Source organism: Amia ocellicauda, chromosome 17 (genome assembly GCF_036373705.1).
Source record: "Amia ocellicauda isolate fAmiCal2 chromosome 17, fAmiCal2.hap1, whole genome shotgun sequence".
Taxonomy (NCBI): domain Eukaryota; kingdom Metazoa; phylum Chordata; class Actinopteri; order Amiiformes; family Amiidae; genus Amia; species Amia ocellicauda.
In genome coordinates this window covers 19,754,044-19,765,622 of record NC_089866.1, presented here as the reverse complement: position 1 = coordinate 19,765,622, position 11,579 = coordinate 19,754,044, and positions in this window count along the sequence as shown.

Here is an 11,579-nt window from a genome sequence, read left to right as displayed (position 1 = left end):
GATCACGTGATCACATTAATGTATCATGTATTCCTCTGAACTTCTATCCTCTAACACTGGAGGCTTCCGTCAGTAGTGTGCGTGATCTGTCCCAAGAACATGGCAGAACTGAAGTATCTTCCCGGTCAGCAGATCTCAGTCCTGTTCAGATTCTGGAACAGAAACCACTGCATTGCTCTTTTGAGGGAATCCATCTTTTGTGGCCAGCAATTGCACTGATACTTGCTCAGTTAAGTCATGTGCATTAGTTTCCTGTGGATGCTCTACTGACACTAAAGTTAGGATACATTTCTTTTTGTGCTACTGTACCATTTTTTCAAAGTATTTATTTACAGCCGATTATGTTAAATATGTCATGGATGTTTTTGCTTTACACAGTTTTGATTTTATAAACCATGGAATAGATCTCATTTTAGAATAATTCAAAACAATAAATGAAGGTCTTAAACCGTTAATGTAGACGATTAGGGATCATGTGTTGATAACAAGCTGTTTAGTGCATCTTAAAGTTGTTATACATTGAGAGTTAATGAAATACAGTTAATGAGAGGAAAAGGTCAAAACTTCTATATATTGTATCATGTACAGAATGTCACGTTGGGTTAGTTTGGGTATGAGAAAAGCTAATGAAAATTCCTACAGATATTTTAATTTAGCGCTATGCTGCTCAAAATTAAAATATCTGTAGGAATTTCAACGATGTTGAAATGTGTTTTACACGGACAGAAAGTTCTCCTCTCCACCACGAATGCCTTCAGTCTTATTGATGGTTCTCTTAAAGTAATATTTGACTCCCAGTGAGGGGTCAGAGCGCATGGAGAACCACATAACCTTTTCAGTTTAATTCAAAAGGCGTTTGACTAATGAGCTCTTTCTGACCTGACCTATTTGTCTCGCTATGAAATTGAAATGAAGTATCTCTCCTCTATACCTCGAGTGCCTCAAGTGCCCAATTTTAAATAGCTTTATTAAAATCTATATGGAGATGATTGACATTTTTTTTATTGTCTCTCCTGTCAGAACAAAATCACGTCAGGGTAAGCGGAAAAACAAAACGATGTGAGAGTAGTGCTTTACTTTGTGGAATACATTTGCACTTTATTACAGATTAACGGCACAGTTCTTACTAACAGAACATAATGTCTTTATTCTGCCGAAAGCTAGTTAATGCCAGTATGGGAATTAGCATTGATTCAGTCTCATAGACACAGAACACCTCATTCTCCACAGGGGAAAGGAGGAAACCCATTCAGAGGAAACTGGGGATGAAGTGATTCGTACAATCACAGTGGTGGGAACGATGCATTCCTGAGCAGGAGAACAGAGCTGGCCTCAAGCACTGCTGTCAGCTCGGCACACACCGTCAAGGGTATTGCCGTCACTAGGGCTGTGGATCAAAAAAATGGAAAGATGAATGCACTGATGTCCTACGCAGGTTGCTCTCTGTCTCCCCCAAATCAGCCATCTTTTCTCACTTAGGTTTCAATTTGTAAAGGGAGCCAACATACTAGAAGTCAATTACAAAGGAGAGCAGAGCAAACAAGGAGATAAAACACCCTGCAAAACATCCCAGCCTCGGTACAGCCGTGATTCCTTGCACTGAGGTTTTCGATTTACAGAATTGCAGTCATGGAAAAAGGAATGTACATCGATATATTTTAAGTTGCCGAAGACTGGTTGGTAAATGTATAAATATATTGTTTTGTAATTTGAATGGAAACAAGCCTATCTATATTTTTAGAGTAAAATCTTTATTATTATTATGTTTGTTTTGTTGTTGAGCAATTATGTTTAGCTGCTTTGTCTATATATGTCAAGTACTGAGCTCACTGCTTTGATAGTATTTATATTGAATATGACACAAGTATTGAACTCCTTTATACACATTTTGACTTTTTGATGAAAAACAGAAACATCATTGACTAACTAATGTTTAGTTGATAGCACTAATGTGAAATTAGCTTTGATCAGATGTGTTTTTACTTGACAATTCATGTAGGAGGAAAAAAAAAAAGAATGACATGACTGCTTTTGGAATCTATTCTTCAATAAAAATAGAACAAACCAAAATAACTGTCCGCTTTGCTGAGTATTATTGTTTTAAGGTTTACAAATAGTGACGAAAGCGACTTCGAGTGTTTCAATATTTGTCTAAATCCTTAAAAAAATGGTGGGCAGTAATTTGACAATGGACAGCACTGGGGAAATCAAATAATATCTTGTACAAGTTAATTCTGACAGAATGAGTAATTTACTGCAGCGATTTCAACTAGCACTGCATGACTTCATTATATTTTAAAGTGTGTTTATTTTTGGACTTGAATAACAATTTGCTAACTAGTTATTTCAGACATAATTTGACTTATGGCTACATTTTGGAATGTATTATACTCTTATTTTCTCATTTGATTTCAATTACTTGGGTAATGCAGTTAATAAGAATACTTTATTGTTAAAATATCACAGTACATTTCCGTGCTGGCTGTATTCACACTGCCATACCAGCAGATGGCAGTGTGACACAGAATCAGATTAAAATACTGTTCATTGTCTGCTTTCCAGGAGCGCTTTTTCACAAGAAAGCGTCAGAATTGGCAGATCGGTTCCAGAATTAATATAGTGGAAAAAAATGTTGTGTTCAGATTATTGGAAATAAGGTGTAAACTTCTTAAAGTAGCAGAATAAAGCATGCAGTCCCAGTTTGTTACTGATGGGGAGAGTCGTTCACTGTGCAAATAAATCGCAGAAAGTCTAGAAAGAAAAAATAATTACAATAAAGGTGCTGTACTTACATTTCAGAAGCTTTGTTGACATGATTTGTATATACTGAAAAGTGATTTTGCCACCAATATGACAAACAAAAACAAAAAAACAATTTATAATCTGAATTATAATATAATCTGATCTGGAAAAAGAAACAGAGATGACGGCTTTTACAAAATCATGCACATCCATAACTGATCAACTGCAAATGCTGTTTTGTTTTATTTGTTTCATTTTTTTGTCTTGTAGCCTTCCTTTACTTCAGACTTCTTAAGTGGAAGTGACTTAAAAATGACTTTGAAATGAGTTAGCATCACAATCTCACCAGTCTTTCAATCCCATTTGATTTATTATTCAAGTAAAGGCCCTTGGGCTCCTGTACAATTGCTTTTTGATTGCTTTTTTTTTTCATTAATAATAGCAGGTGTGCTGGAGTCAAACAGTGTAGCGGCTTCACATTTCAGAGACAAGAGGAACTCTGCAGAAACTTTTTTCTTACTGACTCCTTTGAGTGGAAACCCGCGATGGCAGTCTCTCCAGGCACAGTCGTCACATTGCCGAGATTTCAGCTGGATCACGTTTCACTTTATCTGTCGTGTTTAAATATGTTTTGTCCTACTGTTTTTTTTTTCCCTCCGTGCTTTCTTTCTGCTACACTAAAGTGATTGATTTATACAAAAAAGTTGTTGAAAACGGCACACTTTCCTTTACTTGCGAGTTATTATTCTTGGAGGAGGTCCTATCTATGCCTGGCTTTTATAAACAATGCCAGCACTGTTCCCAGTCCCCTCTTCCCCACATTACAAGAGTCACTGCTCGAGTCTTGGTCTCACTCAGGCTCCCAGGGGACGCCAGTCAATTAACGGTCGTGTGGTACAAAATGTACCATTCAGACGATCCATCAAAAAGTAATTTAACTAACCATACAATAATAATTCTGTGCAACACCTAATACAATGATACAATTACGGAGTGATTGAGAGCTACGGGCTGGGGACTGAGACGTTAAACTGATTCGTTGCTGCAGAGGCTTTCAAATGAAGTGACGGAGCTCTCCAACAGGTTTAGGCCTCTTACTGCAAAGTGGATTTTTATCAAATGTTATTTGGACTGCAGAACAGGGCACAGTGGTTCAGTCAGCTGCATCTGCTTTTAACCCAAGACAGCTTACTCTCCTAGCTCCTTCCTTTACTAATATTTAGTCGATCCCACAATTTCATCCAGACATTCGGAGAGTGATTTTCAGTTCTGAATATGGTTGCTCTCCATTAATACTCAGATTTCCCTTGATGACTTCCACTGCTTAGTTTAAAGTAGGCCCTCGTGCTGGCATTAGCAGTACCCTTGATAGTTTTTAACTCTTGAATCAAATACCTTCACAATTAACACTGAAGAGATTCAGTTCTCTAAGAAGTGCATTTTAGACTGGAAATCTTGTGGTACATCTGCTTTATCTTCTAACCCACTAAATAACAAACACAGAGCCTTTTACAGTGCTGTGTAGTGATTTCTTTATTCCCTCTGATTTCCAGACCCGGTGGATTATTTGATTGTACAGTTCTTAAGCAGTACTTAACTTAAGCTTTTCCACTGTACCTTCACCATGACCTCTCTGAGCACGACACATTGCAAAGTGCTTTAAGAGAATGCTACTGTGGAAAAAAGTCTCTATAAAATAAAATAGATAAATATAATACATTATAGACTGAATATGGAATCTGTATGGAATATGCATTGAACAGAAGAGGCCTCTTTTTTCATAACATATCTAACATTAATACTATAAAACAGAAGCTACAAATAAACCTATTAAAGATAGAATTCCTTCAGATTAAGCTCAAGCTTTTGTTTTTGCTCTTGTGCTTTGTATGGATTTTCCCCTCCCGTTCACTAATTAGATTTTGGGTCCCCAGAGCGGGCCTGTATTCTGATCAATATGCTTCCCTGTTCCAATATGACAAAATGTGTCATGGCCAGTAATTTACAGCTGGCATTGCTTTAAAATCAATAGAGATTTACTCTTCACTGAGTGGTCAGTAAAACAACACAGACAGGCAGAGCCGGTACAGGCTGCCCTGAAAATGAGTCCTTTTCTCTCCTTTTTGCTCTGATTACTGTTGACAACAAGGAGTGGAGGAACCTTGTGACCAGTAGGCTACGTGACAGATGATGCTCTTTAATGAGGCTAGTGCCATACTTCTGAGACGCTCAGCTGTAGATAAAGTAATAAGCAGAAAATGAGTGACTCATTAAAAAATCCATAACAATGAATTCTACCTTTCCTCTGCAAATAATGTCTCAGTCTTTCTTGTACTGTAAGATCTGCCCTCCTTTAAGTACACTAACAGGACTGCGATGGCCATAGCATATGATTCACATCATTTTCATACTCATCACGCCATTCAGTGACCCCTCGTGTCCTGTGGATGGGGCATTGTCATCCTGGAAGAGACCACTCCCATCAGGATAGAAATGTTTCACTATAGGATAAAAGGGGATCACTCAGAATAACTTTGTAATGATTTGCATTGACCATCTATAGGGGACAAGTGGACCCAAACCGTGCCAGGAAAATGCCCCCCACAGCATAACAAGGCCTCTGGACCCCTTCACTGTAGGGGTCCAGCAGTCAGGCCTGTACCGTTCTCTTGGTGTCGCCACACTTGCACTTGCCCACTTGTCCAGAACACTAGCCAGCTGAGCGTCTGTGACTGAAGCTCCTGCCATTCCTGCCCCAATAATAACCCCTCTTTCATAGTCACTTGGATCCTTTCCTCTTGCCATCTTGATCCAAACGCGAGGTCAACTGGGCCTGCTCAGCATTTTTATACATGCCACAGAGCATGATAGGATGTTGATTGCTTAATTGTATCATGAAGCAGACCTGTTTGGAGGCATCTGCATTCGTTATGTTCCTCCACTCATTTATTCAGGGTTTTCCTTTGTCACCTGCCTGTAAATTATTTGTTTGACTGATCATTATTTACAGAGCAGTTTCCTTGTTTGTTTTCATATCCTGTAAAACTCGTGAGCTTTGCATCTGTCTCAGGTACAGCATTTTTAATCACATTAGTTACATAGAGCAGTTTAACATTAAATGATTACTCATGCTCTCAATCTTAAGGTGAGATTAAACCACCTGCTAATAAAAAAATGTGTACTTAAACATGGTTGTTTGGTTTTTTGAGTAGAGGAAAAAAGCATCTGACAAAAAATAGAGTGGCAGCCGTGTACAGGTTGTACTTTTCTATTCGCAGTTCATTAAAGGTAGAAAACAGAACCCACTGAAATCAATCAGCAACTTTACAGTCCCAACACGATGTGCAGCTTCCACAATCACAATTACAGTCATCAACAACAGTTACTTTGAGAACCCAATCAGCAGCATTGAGAACAATCAAACCATACGAAGCAAGGCTTGGGGATTGTCATTGCAATTCACATCGCACCTTTTGCAAGAGCATAAGCTGTGGCTATGATGCATAATACTTGTGCAGGAACATACATGTAAAAATGCTGTGTTCACTTCTTGAAGCCAACAGGTTTGTATTGCAACGGATTCAACAAAAGTCTTTTGGAACTGCTACCGACACCGTGGGCTTCTGAAGAGACGAGATGTTATATAAAGGAAATTACAAGAAGACATTTACTTCCATTTCTATTATGTCTGGACCTGACATCCCTCACAAGTGGTCTTTGATACCAATCAAGTTCCTGTTTCTCTCCTGATGGGGTTGTGTATGAAAGATGAGAGATGAGACAGACGTCCTGGTCATTGGGAAACCAAAGAACATGTCCTTCAGCAACGGAAACAGGCAAGTGAAGCGACCCTCTAATAAACTACTGTAATTCTGTCATTCTTACAAGAGGATAACATTCTGAAACAATACACTTGGCTCTTTCCCAGTGCCTTTTATACCAAGCCTCTCTGTCTTTAGGGAAAACACGACACAGACCTCATGTCCATCAGTCCATTGACCTATAAGCAGACTAATTTGTAATAGAAAACTCCAATACTAGCTGAAGGTCAATCGGTGATACAAAAAATATATATTTTTTTAAAAATCCAAAGAAACCTCTGGCCACAGTTAAGTTACGTTAATGTAGTTCTCTTCTTAAAACCCTCAAGCTAAGAACACAAAGCTCAGGCCCATCCACTGGTATAGTCCACATATTGGTCTGGTATAGTGAAGAGAGCTTAAAACAATCTATTCAAAATTTTAGGAGAGAACAGGAATACAACAGTTTTTAAGTGCAGCACAGAGCTACAGTGAGGGAAAAAAGTATTTGATCCCCTGCTGATTTTGTACGTTTGCCCACTGACAAAGAAATGATCAGTCTATAATGTTAATGGTAGGTGTATTTTAACGGTGAGAGACAGAATAACAACAAAAAAATCCTGAAAAACGCATTTCAAAAAAGTTATACATTGATTTGCATGTTAATGAGTGAAATAAGTTTTTGACCCCTTCGACTTTGTACTTGGTGGCAAAACCCTTGTTTGCAATCACAGAGGTCAGACGTTTCTTGTAGTTGGCCACCAGGTTTGCACACATCTCAGGAGGGATTTTGTCCCACTCCTCTTTGCAGATCCTCTCCAAGTCATTAAGGTTTCAAGGCTGATGTTTGGCAACTCGAACCTTCAGCTCCCTCCACAGATTTTCTATGGGATTAAGGTCTGGAGACTGGCTAGGCCACTCCAGGACCTTAATGTGCTTCTTCTTGAGCCACTCCTTTGTTGCCTTGGCTGTGTGTTTTGGGTCATTGTCATGCTGGAATACCCATCCACGACCCATTTTCAATGCCCTGGCTGAGGGAAGGAGGTTCTCACCCAAGATTTGACGGTACATGGCCCCGTCCATCGTCCCTTTGATGCGGTGCAGTTGTCCTGTCCCCTTAGCAGAAAAACACCCCCAAAGCATAATGTTTCCACCTCCATGTTTGACGGTGGGGATGGTGTTCTTGGGGTCATAGGCAGCATTCCTCCTCCTCCAAACATTGATGCCAAAGAGCTCGATTTTGGTCTCATCTGACCACAACACTTTCACCCAGTTAAAATTATAGACTGATCATTTCTTTGTCAGTGGGCAAACATACAAAATCAGCAGGGGATACATTTTTCCCTCACTGTATGTGGTTCAACTTGACAGCTCTTTATTTTGTAATTGGGATACCAGCTCACTGACCCTGGACAGTGAAAAAGAAGCAAAAATCAAAGTGATGGTTTGGAGCTACTCTGTTCTTTTGTGATTCAGTTGTATTCTACAATTTAAACAAGCTTTCCGGACAGCTAGATCTATAAGAGCATATACGCTTTTAAACAAAAATTTGTAAACAACAATCACAATGGACAGAATGGACAGTTTCTGCCTCAAGGATGCATTACACATAAAATAGAATACCCCAAATTAAAGCACATGAAAAAATTACAATTATTTAAAAAGGGGAGAAACTCCACAGAGTAAAAACCTACAACAATGCTTACTCTCTTGTTTGGTTAAAGCCCATGTCTGTTGGAAATCTACCAAACAACAAACTGCATTGAATGCCTGCGATGACAATAAATGACAAACCCAATGACAGTAAGTAAATAAATAAATAAATCATGGAAACATTGTCTTCTTCAAGTACATTTCCACAAAGCACAAAATCACACCAACAAGAGAAAGACATGCAACAGTATTAATTTGCATGTATCTTTAAAAAGGGATTTGCATTGCAGGCGTGTATTACAGTTTTCTCCTAGTTATGCACTTGCATTTCTGTGGCCGAATTGCTCCCTTCACCGCACAAGATCCGGCATAATCCCAACATATCTGAACGCTTTGCAATCGCTTGAGAAACTCTGCTCTTTAAGCAGCATCCTTGGCTAAATCCAACGTGATTAATCCTTTTCCTTCCACAGTCGATGAACGTACTTATTTTTATACCCAACCAACCCATACCACTTGCACTTGTCAAGGCCTTTGTACATGTTTTTATGCATTTTCCCTTCACCCCCTCTCAAAGGTTTTAATTTACTGTACGCTTGTGTTTGTTGTGCTGGAAAAGAGTTGGGGTAAATTAGAACAAAGTCCAATTAGAGAATGGAAATAGTACAATATTAAACTGTTTATTTATAGCCCTCTAGCCAATTAGTGTGGCAATGAATTTGATATGCTTGATTTACACCCCTCCCTTCCCTCTCTCACCCAATGTTGTTTTTGCTGCCTGAGTAGAATTAATGTTCTTTGCTATCTACTTGCTTTGACAAATGTTTGCTAAATGCGCATGTGGCACCACTGATTGCGTTGTAGACTTAACGACTATCCCTGATTTTTGTCTCAACACTTGGGATCAGTACGGGGCTGGCGTATTTGTTTTCGCTTCAGAACGGATCCCACTCAGGAGATAAGCACATGACTGGTGATGGCAGATCCATCATATTCCAAGCCACGGCCTCAGCAAGGACATCCGGTTTTTGGGGTAATCTGTAGGAGTTGTGTCATCCTCCTAGCCCGAATGGCACGAATGTAGATTCATTAAGATGCATATCCAACTCAGGACGGCCTTTCGAAACATACAGGGATTTGAAATGCGTTTTTATGAGGGCAGAAAAAAAACAGTTCTTTCTCCCACTCTTATCTGTACAAAGGATGTGCAATAACAATGTACTGACGTGAATCCAATGCTTAAATTCCATTTATCTCAGTGAAGTCAAACAGGGTTTATAATCCACCCACTTCTCTCAACAATTGATGACAGGAAAGCTTTTGTTATAGACCATTTCTATTCAGCTGTAAGCAGAGAAACAGTTTGGAGAAGCAGTTGTTTGTATTCTGTTCACATTTGTGTATTGTAATTAAGAGCAATGCTTATTGGTCTGTTACCTTTACAAAAAGTTTCCTTTTGATAGAAACAGTCAGATGCCTTCCTACAAACCATGCTATTACCAAATGCTCTTTGTTACAAGCTTATTATTACTATTTTTCTGTTTGCCAAGATTTTAAATGTTAATACTTTTATTTTCTCATCAATGTATTATTTTCAGTCTCAACCACTCTGGTGCAGTCAGAATACAAGCAAAATAAGCCATTACTGAAACTGAGTTTGAGCTGTCTTTGGTTGACAGACCCAACAGAAAGCCAGGCCAATAAATTGCATAGATTGAAATGTGCTTATCCCTGTTGATTTCAAGGCCTCTTCAGTGAATCTAAATAAATAAATAAATAGCTACACCGAGCATCACATCTCTGGCTTAGTAATGAAATACATTAAAATAAAAATAATAATAAAAAAACATCTCACAGGCAGATAAAATGTCACCTTGATAATTGTCTGAACAAAGGACACAGGATGTAACCAGCAAACTGGCACTGCATTGAAATAATCGTAAGGTTAAAGGTCAAAGAAGGGGCTGTGTGCTTTGCTGTGAAGTGCACTTTACATTCTGCCCGTGTGACGTCAGCCCACTATCATTGAAACATACTGTGCACAGTTCCAGCTAATCCACGGATGCTGTCAGATGAAATAAAAATGTCTCGCCGCTGCACTTTTGAGAAGAGCCAGGCAATTTTTTCAAACCGCTATTAAAATGCTAATAAGGGCGGGCAGACAGTTATTCATATGTAGATGCTTGCTTTTGATAGCTTTAGATCTTGATGCTTTTTCTTCTTTCTGCTTCTTCAAAATTAACAAGGGTGTATTTCCTTGTGGCAGGCCGCTGGGATCAGCCTGTTTGCTCGCGTGAAGGACGGTAGGGTCAGCTGATCAACAGGGGCCCTTCCCAAAATAACTTCGCAGATTCTTATGAGAACTGACAGAGGTGCTGCGACAAAAGTGGCACTCCAGGCTGAATGAGCTACTGGGTAATTAAGAGACGACAAGAGATGTGGTGAAATCGTGCTGGATTCTCTTTTTCTTTTTTTGACGAAAAAGCCTTTGGCTGCCTGGGAAGGTTAACGCAGTTGAACTGTATTTATTTATTTTGATTTAGTTTCCAGTTAATTCTTTAGTGATGTCACTATATATATTTTATACGCCTGTCTATAAATAAGATCCTGTCCATTCACAGATTAAAAGGATGCATGGTATGGGAGGATTGTTTATCCTCTCGCTGTGCTTCTTCATTGCAGATGAAAGAGTCTGGCCTATGTTTATTTAATTATTTTTTAAAGAAGGATAACAACTTCTGAAATCGCAGTTGTTTTTCTTCATATCCATTTCTCATTAATTGTAGCTCATCTCGGTACTGCACTCAGGGTGATTTGGGATAACCCCATACTCATTTTATAAATGCTTTTATTTCCTCCCCCCTTAACACGCAGAATTAGTTTTTTCCACAGTGGCTTCTGTTTGGGGTATTACTGTTAAATTAACAAATTGCCTTGTTAACTTTGGAACTAATGTGATGAATACACATACATTCCCCTTTTGAATACACTTACCCTTTGGTTATAAATGTCTAATGGGTGAAACGCTTGTTTATTTTCCTGAGTTTGGCATGCTAATTACAGGTAATTGTGTCTTTCTACTTTCTTTTCAGCTGTGCTCATTAAATGGTGTGCCCTATGTGTAAATGCTATGGTGTCAGCTCAATGAAGGATACAGTGACGACTGGCTACATTTGAAGCAATTAAAACCTTCTGTGACTGTGATGAAAAGGCATTACAAAGAGATTCACAAAACTTTTGCTAAAGTAAGGTTACAGAAAAGACCTTACTTACAATCAGAAGGATGATTGCAAGAGTCTAAAGAGAGTCCCTTTTGATTTATCTGTTTTTCTTCTCCTTTGCTGATTTCAATTTAGCTACAGGCCTGGGCAATATTTTGTATGA